We start from the raw sequence: 14,961 nt of genomic DNA, 5'->3' as shown, positions 1-14,961 counted from the left end.
ACAGTCTCTGGCTGAATCAAGAAAGGAAGGGTTATTCTGGAAATCATTCTGGTGGTTTGTCAGACCATTGGAAATGCTTTTACCCAAAGATCCAGCTATAACCACTCCTGGGCATACAGCCAAAAGATGCTCCACCATACCACAAGGTCAGGTGCTCCACTATATTCATAGAAGCCTTATTTGTAAAAGCCAGAAGCTGGAAACAATCCAGAAGTCCCGCAATGGAAGAACGGATACAGAAAATATGGTTCATTTACACACTGGAATACTATTCAGTTATTAAAAATAAGAACATCACTCTTTCTTAACTCCATCTTCATGGTAGCAGTAGTGGCATCCACGGGTTAGCAGCCAACATGCAGCTCTTTGTCCATGCCCAGGAACTACACACCCTCGAGGTGACTGTCCAGAAGATAGTCGCCCAGATCAAAGCTCATGTGGTCTCACTGGAAGGCATTGCTCTTGAAGATCAAGTTGTGCTTCTGGTAGACTTGTTGAAGGATGAAGCCACCCTAGACCAGTGTGGTATAGAGGCCCTGACCACTCTGGAGGTAGCTGGCTGCATGTTAGGAGGTAAATTTCATGGTTCCCTGGCTCGTGCTGGAAAAGTGAGAAGTCAGGCTGCCAAGGTGACCAAACATGAAAAGAAGAAGACAGGCCAGGCCAAGAGACAAATGCAGTGCAACTGACTCTTTGTCAATGTTGTGCCCACCTTCGGCAAGAAGGGCCCAGATGCTAATTACTTAGTCCTGTTGTGATCCTGCCACACTAATAAGGCCACTTTGCCCCCCCCCCATAAAAAAAATGAGAATTTTTCAGGCAAATGGATGGGACTAGAAAATAATCATCCTGAGTGAGGTAACACACACAGTGACATGCATGGAAATTAAGGGAGCAGAAACTGAAGGAATGGCCATTGAGTGACCAACCCAACTTGGGATCCATCTCATGAACAGGCACCAAACTCTGACAGTATTACTGATGCCATGTTGTGCTTGCATACATGGCAGGAGCCTAGTATAGCTGTCTTCTGAGAGGCTCTACCAGGTGCTGACTGAGACAGATGTAGATACTTACAGCCAACCATTGAACTGAGGTCAGAGACCCATAATGAAGAGTTAGGCAAAGAGTTGAAGAAGCTGAAGAGAATGGCAATCTCATAGGAAAGGCAACGTTATCAACTAACTTGGACCACTCAGTGCCCCCAGAGACTAAGCCACCAACCAACAGAGGCTGGTCCATGGCACCAGGCATACATGAAGTAAAGGACTGCCTTGTCTTCAGTGGGACAGGATGTACCTAATCCTGAAGAGATTTGATGTCCTAGGGAAGGGAAAGCTGGTGGGGTAAGGTAGAGGTGGGTGGGTGAATGAAGGGGGTGGACGTGTGGGGGAGCACTCTTTCAGAAGCAAAGGGGAGGGGGTTTGGATGAAGAACTCTGGGAGGGGGACAGGGAAGGGGGTAAAAATTTGGAATATAAATAGATAATATAATCTAATAAAAAAGCAATGGGAGGGTTTGTGATTTGTATCCCATATCTAACACCTCTATAGATTTCTTACACTTCCGATTTCCTTTTCCTTCTCCCCTAGGGTTTTATTTCTGTTAAGAGACAACGTGACCGAAGCAACTCTATAAAGGCAAATATTTAGTTGGGGCTGGCTTACAGTTTCCGAGATTCAGTCCATTATCATCATGGTGGGAAGCATAGTAGCATCCAGGCAGACATGGTGGAGAAGGAGCTGAGAGTTCTGCATCTTTATCTGAAGGCAGCCAGAAAGAGACTGTCCACAGGAAGGCAGCCAATATGAAGCTCTTTTCTGCACTGGGCAGGACTTGAGTACTAGGAGACCTCAAAGCCTTCCTACCCAGTGACACACTTCCTCCAACAAACCACATCTATTCCAACACCCCCTAATAGTGACTCTTCTCATGTTCCAAGCACATTCTCACCACATCTCTCACTGCTGGACTTTTGAACAGCAACACTAGATAACTTGTTCAGTCACTTCCTCCACATTCTTCTTCATTTGCATCTTTAGCACCAAAATACTGTTCAAGGTAGAGAACATTATGAAATTGGAAGATTCTTTCTTGTCTTTTGAGATCCAACTCAGAAAGAGAGTTTACGTAGTTCCCCCTTGGCCTTTTGTCTGAGGTAGACTGGTTTCAATGTATTTTATTTTTGTTCTTAGGTCACTTTCATAAACTTGTACTATCATTCTGGCATACAGTGCTTATTTGACTACCTTATAAACCTGGCAACAGAGTTCAAGGGTGAGGGTGGGAGTATATGTTTATCTTTCTGGCAGAACACATGATTATATATCACTAAGAAATACAGGGTGAATTAAGAGAATATGGAGCAATCATTTTTCTTCCTTATTTTTAGTTTTTCAAAAACAAGAAGAGTTAGTAATGACCCATTTATATAAGTTTACAGATAGCCAGGAATAAAAGGACTATTTAATCAAAGGATTAGGTTTAGATTCGATAGTCCGTTAAAAGGTTCTTTCAATTCTCTTCGTGTAATATATCAAGGATATGGAGGGTTATCTGAAGTGATAGTGCAAACAGAAGATATAATGCAATCCTAGGCGGTACTAATAGAGGAAACAATGTTATCAGGTCCCAAGGGATAATGAGTTCCCTATCCTCAGCATTGTAAAAATCACAGTAGAACCCTGCAATTAATTCCAGGTGCCTCACTGAAGCAGAAGCGCACCTCTCTGCCACCTGTACATACATACATGAGTGGTTGTCAAAGGTGCTTTATGTTTTTAGAAGGAAAATGATAGATCAGCACAGAAGCAAGTCACCCAGTATTTAAGGTCTAGGAACTGAATTCATTCTATTCAGCCTTCAGAGCTAGGGCTTTTAGACAAAAATGACCCACAGAGTGTATTTCAGACAATTATAAGTAAAAGTGTCTTGGCAATTGGAAAAGCTGCCTTTGATATTCTGGAGACTTTTAATGATTGAAGTGAGCAAGATGAAAATAATTATTTGATAGGTAGATCGTTTTAGCACATCCAAATTTCTCCTTAGATGGTGACCCTATGTTCTTCACTCCCTAAAAGGACTCAGGAAGAAATGAACTTGGGTATATCAGGACAATTCAGATCACAAAGACAAAGAAACTCACAAAAGACAATAATACTCATGTCTAGGTTCTCTAGAAGTCTTGGGAAATTTCAATTGCACATTAAACAGTAACATGTTTCAGATAATCTTTTATTAAAATGTTTAATAACTCATGTTCAGGACAAAGAAGTAACCAGGCATGCTTTGATGACTACTGGTTTTATTTGATATTTAGAATGTTTTTCTTCATGGCTAATCATTTTTTTAACATAGATGGATTTTAAATAACATAAGCAACACCAAAATAAATTAGAGAGAAATATGGAAGCCTATTTTTTTAATTCATCAACTCTATTACTAACAAAATATATTCAGGAATGTGCATTTGTGCAAAGTGATAATTATTTTTCTAAGATACAGATATTTATTCACATTTTAAAAGTCTGAATTCATTATTGTCAAACATTTAAATAACTTTGAATGTCTAAAAGCTTTTTTTTTCTTTCAAATACTTGTCATTCTACATGTGGCATTTCTGAAGACAGTTTTATTTCAACAAATCAACAACTGTATATTTTACATTGGTAGTTGAATATAAAATTCTAATTGTGTTATTTCTTTTTTATGGCTATACTATCTTTTTTTATGGCCTATACTATCTTTGTTGCATGCTTATAAACTCCATTATCATTAATAAGAGTTATTCTCATTAATGTTAATGAATCTCTCAAGGTTATCCTAAGGTGTGGAAGTTTAATAGGTACCTAATGAGAATTCAAGTAGTTCTGATTAACAATATCTATCATGTTTCAATACAGGTATCATATGCTAACCCAGGGAGTTGGTAAAAATTTGAGACTCAAATAACTTCATTATTAATTATGTGTGTGAAAGGCACTTTATATTGACAAAGTTATGACATTGAATATAGTCCATTAATACTTGAAGTCTGTTATTCTCAAAAGTAGTTCATCATTTAAATTTTCATATAGCATATGTCATTTTTTGTTACTGTTATATATAATATTGCACACTATTTGATCATGTTTTAAATAGAACTCATAGCTTTCTATGTTTGCATAAAATTAAGAACAGAGTATTTTTACTAATGATTTGAAAAGCTATCTACACAAAAGAATTAATAATCTGTCAATATGATTTTAGTGTGATTAATACACAATTCTGGACAACCTTAATTTATTTTTGCTAATATAGGTTTGCAAGTTACTATCTTAAGGAAGAAGAAACATGGTTAATGTGGAAGACATTGCAAAAACCAGCTAATAGTGTGTCTTGAATATCTTGATCTATTTTATTTATAATTTTTTAAAAATCAGTGAAAATATGTTGTGAAAAATGCTTAAACAAAGTTCTTGGCACCTTTGTACATTTTTCATCTAAATAAACCTTTTAATATCGCCATTGTTCTTGGTGGAACTAAAAGCAACATTTCCCAAGCCACTTAAAACAATTAACAACTAACAATTAAGCAAAGAACTTCCAGAAAAGTTTTTTTCCTAATGGAATCAGTGGATGAATGTTCTTTGGCAGTCTGAGATAATGGTTATAATGATCAAATGAGATCCAAACATGCTTTATAATCTTAAATTTTTTCTAGATATGTTTTTTTTTGTTTGATATTTGGGAAAACTTTTCTGCAGTGTTGATAACTTCTACATGGAGGTTCTATATAGTAAAATAAGCACCCAGTAGGGCCAGTTACACATATTTATTAAACAATGTGTCAATACTACCTTTATTTCTTTCTTTGTGTCCCTGTCTTGATGAAATTAATGTGTTGTGGGAAGTAACGCAAAAGCTTAGCTTCAAATCAGAAGTGGTTCACAACTTGTTCATCAAAATATACACAGAGCATAATTATGTAGTTGTATGCGTGGTCACAAAATGTATCTGCCTCTTGAGGAAATAAAACTCAGGTGGGAACATAGGCAATGGTGATGTTTCCCCTGCAGATAACACGTAGTATGTCCCACTGTATAAAGTGTGCGATTGTATTCCAAAATGGACTTTATGTTTTAGGGTATTGTCATGGGTACAATGAATTAAAGAGAATGGCATGGTGCAGAAATATCCTGGATGTCTACACTCAGAAGTTGCCAGGCCTTTCAATTACCAACAAACATCTTGTAATAAAGAAGTCTACCTGTTGTCATTGGTGACTCAACACAAATGTGTGCTCATCACCCGACTCCACAGTTTGTATTAGAATTCACTCTATGTGCTGCCCAATATAAGATTTGTATGAATATATGGAAATATGGACCCATAATGCAGATATGTACAGAGTAAGTTCATATTTTAATAGTTATAATATTTCTCTTACCACCCTTCTAACATTACTAAAATAAAAACTGAATGTTTAAAGTGCAAATCTGTTAAAATCAACATTTTTTTTTGGTCTTCTGAAAACATGACTCAGTCACAAATTGAAAAGTAACTTTCTTGAGGGTTTAAAATAGTTAATTTGCAGACCAGACACAATGTCAAAGCTTCAGCTTTTAGGACTTCTGAGTAGTCTCTTATATAAAAAAATTACATAGTCCAATCTGTGAAAAAAAGTCACTGATAATCTTTTCTTATTTTTATTTTGTGTTTATGGTCATTTTGTCTGCTCATATGTCTGTGCTTCCCAATGCCAGCAGAGACCAAAAGTGGTATCAGATCATGTGGGTCCTGGTATTTTAGAGGACTGTGAACAGATATATGGATGCTGGGGATTGAACCTTGGTCATCTGGAAGAGCAGTCAGTTTTCTAAACCTCAGAGAAACATCTCCTGCTCCAAGATAATGTCATTTTTAAGTGATAGGGCTGAAATTAAAATCTCGGCTTTTTTCTGGAAATATGAATTTCTTGTGAATTTCAGACAATTCAGAACATTAAAGAATGAAGGATAAGTAACATAGAAATTGCTAGAAAAATACCGAGAGCCATTTGCTGATTATCCTGTTATTTGTTTCTTCTGCCATGGGAGCCTTCTTATAAAATTCTGCTTAATCTAACACTCGAGACTATTTCTGTCTGTAGACACTTCTGGAACTGCAGATTTTTTATTTGATGGTGTGATAATCAACTCAAGATTTAATATAGATCGGTAGATACCTTTGCTTTTGAATTTACTCTTGTTTTGAATTGAATGCATGATCACACAGCTGCACATTTTTTGGGGGGAATCAGCTAATATATAATCCTTTAGAAGCATCTTCACTTTGTGTGTTTGAATAGCTTCCTAAAGGTTTTGTAGCTTTGTAAATAAATTGGAATAAGATAAACATAGAAAAAATAGTCTGCATAGAATAAAACCAAAGCAGTAAGGTTGGTTTATGAGGAAAGATATCACAAATACACACACACACACACACACACACACACACACACACACACACACACAGACACACACATGCAAAGCTACAAGGTTTTTTTTTTTTTACCATTCTTAAGATCATGTGGCTAATTACAGGTGTCTGATAGTGTTCATGAGAGCTCTAATTTCTGAGTAGATTTGAGGATGTCTGCTTTGTACCAGATGTTTTAAATGTGTTTTTTTTCAGTGTCATAATGTTTGAAGAAGAAAATATCATCTATATGCACATATTTGTGGAGAGTGGAAATGGAGCTATAGAGGCCTTGTAACTTTCTCAAGTCATAGAACCAATAAATTGTAGCCAAGAGAACTGAATCCACTGCACTAAGTACACACACTGGCTCAACATAATTACACCTCAATGTACAATTTTTTTTAGTTGAGCAAATATTGTGGCTATATTTATAACTGAGCTTATTCAGGACTGGTTGAATATTTTTCTGCAAGCCTTTGTTGTTTGGGAAGCAGTACTTGTGCTTAATAATAGGCAGCTGTTCACATCATGTGTAGTCAAGAAAATCAGTCAACATTGTAATGGTGAACTGAAGTTTTCTAAACAGTACTCGAGGTGACTGAGGGGGCATTCATAGATATTTAATTCTTCATTTGTCTCAAAGGACTTCAAAATATGAATACATCCCAGAATGGAGATATGTATAAAATATTAAAAAATTATGCAAAGAGTCAGAGGGCAGCAGAAAATAAGTTGACAAGGGAAAATGCAGATGTAGTTACTGGGGGATTTCAAAAGAAGGAACATTTATTATATGAAGCTGATTGGAAAAGGTCTTGGGAAGAAATGAGATCCAATTAAGTGCTCAGGCTTGGTTTTGCTTTTTAATTTTATTATTTATAAAAGTCCAATAAAAATTGCATGATGATTCTACAAAACCAAGGAATGATATTTAGGATATTGGATTTTGACCATCTTATAGGATGTTTCCAATAAATGAAATGAGGATGCACTGATTTTTTTTCCGTACCCTGAAATTTTCAAGTCATTGTTTTGAGGTCTATAAACACAGAGTTGAGAAAAACATATTTAGCAGTTAGAAGAAATGAGCAACTATAAAAGATACGCCTTGGGAAGAAGTGAAATGGAATTTTCCTTAGTGAATAGCTGAGGAAATTGAAGAGAAACATCCAGAGCTAAAGAAACCAACGTTAGAGTTTGGCTTCTTATTTGGTATCTCAAACTTTGATAGGATAGACTAGATTACTTGGAAGGCATACTGTCCCAATAAAACCCACTTCCTTCATTATCTGGATTGTCTTCTTGTGTGACTTAGTTCATATTTTTTGTCACAATGAGAGCAGCTTTCTACTTAATAAAATGAGCAGCTATTTCCTGGGCTAATTCCTACACTGTTAACACCTCATGAAATAGTGTGTGTTTAGGGTGAGATCAGCTTGCTTGATGAGGTCTCACCTCTTATCCAAGCCATGCTTGGACACCTTTCTCAGACAGGCGTCTGAAACTAAAAATTCTCACCTTTTTAAGCTTCTTGTAACTTTAAGCTGGTTGTAGACTGTGGCCACCATAGATTGAAATGTCATTTTAGTCACACATTTTAAATAGTCTTTTAGAAGTTATTTTTTCTTTCGCTTGGAGTCATATGTGAATAGTTCAGTTATTCTTTCTAATTCCTGGTGAGATTATCAAAATAAAGTATACAGACAGGTGTCTGTTGGGGCGGTCAGATAGATTTCATGTTCTCCAGGAACACACTGTAATTGCAGAAAATGAGCAAGAAAGGGAAGATTTCTTTTATCCAGTGTTGTATATGGAAACCAAGTCTTCCTATAGATCACTAATGGTTCTACCACTGAGGTGCCTCTCAAGTTATGGATGATTTATTGGGAAGAATTCTAAATAAGTTTGTTCTTTCTTTGATTGTACTAAGAACTAACTGAAATATAAGACAAAAATTAATAATAATAAAATCAGACATCTAAGTCTGATAGTGAAACTCACATGTATTTCCTTTCCTTTAGATTAGACAAATCTTATTTATATTTCAAGTCCATGTCCTGATACTGACAGCTCACATTTATATCTGATACCATGACCCTTTGACCTTCCCACATTATATGAACACATTTCTCATTAAGCTCATTTCTACCTTTATCCTATGTTTTGTAGCACTAGCACAGTGACCTTCCTCCTGTTTCTCAAAGTTACTAACATGGATGCTCCCTCTGAGCCTTTACAAACACTTTCCTGTTTGTTTGATATGTCCATCTTCTGATGCTGTTGCTGCTGCTGCTGCTGCTGCTGCTGCTGTGTGTGTGTGTGTGTGTGTGTGTGTATGTGTGTGTGTGTGTGTGTGTGAGAGAGAGAGAGAGAGAGAGAGAGAGAGAGAGAGAGAGAGAGAGAGAGAGAGAGAGAGAAGAGACTTCCTGGGCAAACATGAACAAATGTATATTTTCCTCAGAGCACTGAAAACAGGCCAGGAAAGCAAGTCCACCCATGTGTATCTAGCGAGCTTAATGGACTGACTTACATGATCCTGGTAGACTATTGCATAGTTGTGCCATGGCAAAGCATATCCCTTTGTGAGTGACAGCTCAGGAAGGCTGCATCCTGGGATCTTACTGTAGTATTTGTCCTCAGTTTCACTGAACATGTGTCTCTTCTGGTGCTGGATTATTACTGTTTTTATATAACTTTGGGAAGAGCCTTGCAAATTGTATAATGCTATGAGATTCCAGATATTTGTAACTATTCTTTACTTTCTAAGTAATCTAAGACTTTCTCCTCTTGGAGAGAATATTTTAATTTAGAGGAAGTAAGTTCACAACATTTGACATCTTTGTTTATTCTAAAGATTGGGGTTATCTTTTTTAGACTGTTCTGGGTAAGGAGCAACCAACACTCAGTCTGTGATTTCCATTCCATCTACTAAGAACCAAACCTGATATATATTAGCATATCTTTACTTTCTTTTCTCACTAGATCAAGAGGTGGGCCTCTTGATTTGGGAGGTGGCCTCTGCTACATTTTTGGTTTTTTGTTTTAGTCCACATTTTTTATAATTGACTTTTTCCATTGACAATGTATAAAACATATTCTGTTCTTATTATTCTAATCCTGCTCCTGGTGTTACTGTCACTCCAATAGTTTTGCATTTGATTTCAAGTGGATTCCAGCAGCCATGAAGATACTCTTCTTGTCTCTTTTCTGCTTCACTTCTGTCAGCTTCTGTGGGAACTGGAATCTGGTTACTAAACCCCATTTATGAATCCATAAGGACAACTGACAAGAAAGCCTGATATTTGTAATCCATGAAGTTCTTATATATATATTTCCTCTAAGTAGCAAGAACCTATGCTGTGTGACAGTTTTAAACATTTTTATTACAGCTATTTTAATTCATAATTGATTCAGTGGGGCAGGGATCTTGGTGGAGAAGTGTGTGCAACCAAGACACATGGATGACACATTAGCATAGAATGAATCAATGACTTCTGTTTAAGACATATTAATGTATACAATTACTATAGTGATTGAATTTCAATTTTTAATAGAACAGAATTTTTATTTGTCCAAATATGGAAATACTTGAAAAATTTTGACACCTCCTCTTTTTTTCTCCATCTTTATTAAATTGAGTATTTCCTATTTACATTTCAATTGTTATTCCCTTTCCCGGTTTCCAGGCCAACTCATTTGAACCTGGAGAATAGGATTATAACAGTATTTAGAACAGAATAATGCAAATGTATTAAGTGAGAAATTTGTGACCACATAAAATTGAATTCTGATATATACCTGTTTATATTCTGCTGATATTTTTATGACAACGTATTAGTAAGGAATAGAAAATTTTCTAAAATTTACTTGTCTTTGGCTCACTTATATTTCTTTTGATCAACCAACATTGGACACATATTTCATGTTCAAAAATGGAAATTATAGTAATAATGTCATGCTTTAAAAAATTGTCCTCAAAGACATTTTAGCTTCTTTTATAATTAATGAAAATATAATTTTCATGTGCTAGGATTTAGATTAACTAAGATGCATATATTATTATTGTTCATGTTTCTGTTTCTAGTGAAAATCAGTCATTTTGCTCTATTAGGAGCATCTTTCACTCTTTGTGGCTCCCCCCCTTTGTTTACAAGGGTATCTAAAATGTTTTTTTTTTTTTAGTTTTTATTGGTTATTTTATTTATTTACATTTCAAATGTTATCTCCCTTCCCAATTTCCCCTCTACAAACTTCCTATCCCCTCTCCCCTACCCCTACCTCTATGAGGGTACTCCCTGACCTGCACCCACCCACTCCTGCCTCAGTGCCCTAACATTCCCCTACCCTAGGAGCCTCCATAGGAGCAAGAGGCTGCCTTCCCAGTGATGCCAGATAAGGCAATCCTCTGCTACATGCCCAGCTGGGGCCATGGGTTCCCCCTTATGTGTACTCTTTGGTTGGTGGTTTAGTCCCTGGGAGCTTTGGGGACTCTGGTTGGTTGATATTGTTGTTCTTCCTATGAGGTCCCCATGCTCAGTTCTATGTTTGGCTGCCTGCTTCCATATCTGTATTGGTCAGGCTCTAGTAGAACCTCTTAGTAGATAGCTTTACCAGGCTCCTGTCAGCAAACACTTCTTGACATCAGCCATAGTGTCTGGATTTGGTGTCTGTAGATGGAATGGATCCCAAGGTAGGGTAGTCTCTGGATGGCCTGACCTTCAGTCTCTGCTCCACTCTTCGTCCCTGCATTTCCTTTAAACAGGAGGAATTTGAGGTGGGTGGGTGGCCCCTTCCCTGTCTATACACTGTTGGGTATTTTGGCTAAAGTCCTCCCTGTTGCATCCTGGGAACCTCTTGGGTCCCTGGAATCTGGGACTTTCTAGTGGTTATCGCTTGTGTCCACCCTCCATCAATGCTATACAATTCCTTTCAAATATCTGACCCTCTGTACTTCTCCCTCATCTCCTCCTGTATCTGAAATGGCCTCCCCTTTTCCTCCTCTTCCCCTCTCCCTACTAGATCCCTCTCTCCTTCTACTTCCCCATATTATTTTCTTCTCCATTCTGAGTGGGACTGGAGAATCCATACTTTGGTGTGGTATTCTTTCTTCTTGGGTTTTATTTGGTCTGTGAGTTCTTCTCAGCTAATAACCACTTACCACATGTGTTCTTTTGTGACTTTTTCAAGTCACACTAGGATAACACTAGGATAACATTTTTTGAGACACAATTATAAACTATGTTATTGATTTATTAAAAACACTAGGATAACATTTTTGAGACACAATTATAAACTATGTTCTTGATTTATTAAAAACCTCACATTATTATCCTTCCCATTCATTCTAAAATGCATCTTAAAGCTTCTAGACATACCAATCTGAAAATGCTTCTGTATCTGTGTGTGTGTGTGTGTGTGCTTGTGCACTTACATTTATGCACACATGTTCATACATGCATATGTGAGTGCCTATGTATATGTTGTGAAAGTATATTTGGAGTCCAGAGGTTGGCTTTGTTGTATTCCTTTATTGCTCCAGGTATTTAGGTCCAGGGATAATCTTGTTGTTGGCTTCACATGCTGAGATAACAAGTGCACATTACCTTGCCTGACATTACTTTATACAGGGGTTCTGAGCTTAAACTCAGACCCTGATGCTTATAGGGCAAACATTTTACCATTTACATTTTAGCTTAGTTTGCATTGCAAGAATATGGACATAGACTCATAGTGGCTAGGAATACAGGTTCCTTTGACACAGAAAGCAGTTTGCAGGAACATTTCTCAACATAGGGTATACAGGTGTTGACATTTTACTGTTGCAATCTTTTTAAGGTGTAACTTTGAAATTTGTACATAGGCTCTGATTTCATGGGTGGGAATAAGATTAGTGACTAAAATTTTTTAAACACCTGATATTACATAGATTTGTAAGGTATCAAAAATTGCATGGTTCAGTCAACACAAATTTGTTATAAGCAATAGAATTCAACAGGCTGTCTAAAGTCATGATAAAACAAAATCTTCTGACAAAATTCACTATATCTGGACTAAGTACCAAAATTCAAGGGATTTGCTCAATTTCATGTTGGGTTTGGTTCCATCAGGACAAGTCATTGTGATGAATAATGAGACCCAAGCTCCACTCCAGAAACACCTGGATCTGAGAAAGTCAGCTGACTCTGGAATTTCTATGAACTTTCTGTTTCTGGATCCCCAACAGACATGCAGGAGGCCAAGTATAATTTTTTTGTTTGTTTTAAAAAGATTTATTTATTTATTTATTATATATACAGTGTTCTGCCTGCATATATTCCTGCAAGCTAGTAGAGTCCACCAGATTTCATTACAGATGGTTGTGAGCCACCATGTGGTTGCTGGGAAGTGAACTCAGAACTTCTGGAAGACCAGCCAGTGCTCTTAACCTCTGAGCCATCTCTCCAGTCCTAAGTATAATATTTAAATAAAAAATCTGGAAAAAAACTTTTTATACTTCAATTGTACTCAAATGATAGTGATGCAAACATTTGACTTCTTGCTTTCTTATAGCACCTTAGTGTTTAATAGTTAAATACTATACTTTCAGAAAGAATGAGTAGGGATATAGTGATAGAACCCTTGCCTAGAAGATATGAATTACATTCATTTTCCTGTGGTTACAACAAAGTGGTAGTTGTTACTTTTCTTTTTTCATTAAGAATTCTTGCAGTACAATAGATTTTTAATTTAAAATGACATCTTTCAAGCAAACATTTTTCCTATACATACTTGAATATTATTTGGAACTATTGCACTCTAAGAGTCTCTCCATACACTGGGAATATATCTTTAATCAGTGAGATCCCAGAGTATATTTCTATGCCTGTAAAAAACCACGTTTTGGTTTTCTAGGTCCTCTGATGTCCTTGTTTTACTTATTATTACTTGATGTACCCACTCTTCTCTCTTTCCATATTCTCTATTAATTACACACATGTGAGGCCAATTTCTTCACTTAACACTATTTCTGTATACAAAAATGTCTGTAAAGCCTTGTTCATCTTATGAGTATTGTACTGAGGATCGAACAAGTCTTCTGACTTGTTTTGTTTCTGTGACTTTGACTTGTTTTTCTTGTTACACAACTACCCACAATAGCAGAGATACATTTCTATATCACAGTTTCGTTCTTCACACCAGCTCTTTACCATAAGTGTGGGTCTTCTAAACCTTCAATACTGTTTTATTTCATATATGTACCATTGGTTCCTTATACTGGTATTAGTGATTTCAGGAGTTGGGTCTATCACTGTGGTTAGGTTTTCCTGTGCATCGGAGGATATTTAACTAGTGTCTTTCTGAATTCTACCTACTTCCTTCCCTGCTATGTCAATTAAAATGTCTACAGACATTAAGAAATCCCATTCCGAAGGGCAAAAATTACAGGTACTGGGCAAGAATCATTAGTCTACATATTCATTTGCCCCCATCCACTAGTATCTTCCACATCCCCCTAATTGTTCATGCCATCTCATGGAACTTCTTTTCACCTGAGTAAAAAAATTCAAGGTTTCAAGATACAGTCACATTTTGAGTTGGCAACTAGACTGGGCCTCATGAATTCATCTTATAACCTCTTTGTGACTGATATGTGATCCCTTGAAAAGTTATACATCATTTCCTTCCTCCTGGTGAGGTTTTTTCAAGGGCTCCCTTACACAATCAAATGTAGCAATGGGAAGAACATGGAATTGAAGCACACAGAGTCTCAAATCCAACTTAGCCTCTTGGGGAAAGATGGTTTCTATAATCTATTCATTGTGAATACTTTTCATTTTCATTTGACATTTAATAGGATCAATAGAACAAATAAGTGTTCAAAATCTGAGAAATATTATCTCTCTCTTCTTACCTTCTTTATTACACACTTGAGTACACAATAGTTCAATTATTCTTGGCTAAGTTCCAATTACTTTTTAATGCCAGTCTATGTTTGCAAAGTCATTTGGAGTTTCTTACTTGTTTTGCTAGCTTGCTTATAGTCTAAAATATATTTTCCACTTTTTCTTTACTGTGTTTCCTTTTACTACTTAAGAATATATGTTGTTTGCTGATTATTTTTCAAGACTTAACCCTAGGAGGGTTTTCACTGTGTGTTATGTTCAGATGACTGTGTTTCTAATATGCCTGTTGTTTCTTTTTCCTTTTTGACAATCTTAGCAATGTTTAGAATATTTAGTGTTTCTCTCACTAAAGTGAGAAAGAAAATGTCTCTGTGTATCTGCCTTGCAAGTTGCAGAGCCTACAACCATTTGCTAAACAGGTTTTGTCCGGGACAGGGCCAGTTCTAGTTTCTCTGAAATAAAAATCTTTGTGAGATTTACTAATTCATCTCTGCTAATTCTTTCTTGAGCCATTGTTTTGTTGAAATGAGAAATTATAGAAAATTCTTTATGTGTGTGTCTCTGTGTGTGTGGTGCACACACACACACACACACACACACACACACACACACTTGTTTTCACCAATTTCCCACAGCA

General features: G+C 36.5%; 1 pseudogene; it reads left to right on the top strand.

Annotated features, from left to right (window-relative positions):
• The first annotated feature begins 356 nt into the window (after positions 1-356).
• Positions 357-758, top strand: LOC100909690 (ubiquitin-like protein FUBI-like; annotated as a pseudogene).
• Positions 759-14,961: the final 14,203 nt, after the last annotated feature.

The sequence above is a fragment of the Rattus norvegicus genome, chromosome 16, assembly GCF_021556685.1.
Source record: "Rattus norvegicus strain SHRSP/BbbUtx chromosome 16, alternate assembly SHRSP_T2T, whole genome shotgun sequence".
Taxonomy (NCBI): domain Eukaryota; kingdom Metazoa; phylum Chordata; class Mammalia; order Rodentia; family Muridae; genus Rattus; species Rattus norvegicus.
The sequence above is the reverse complement of the archived record's forward strand: the minus strand, read 5'-3'. Positions and strand labels throughout refer to the sequence as shown.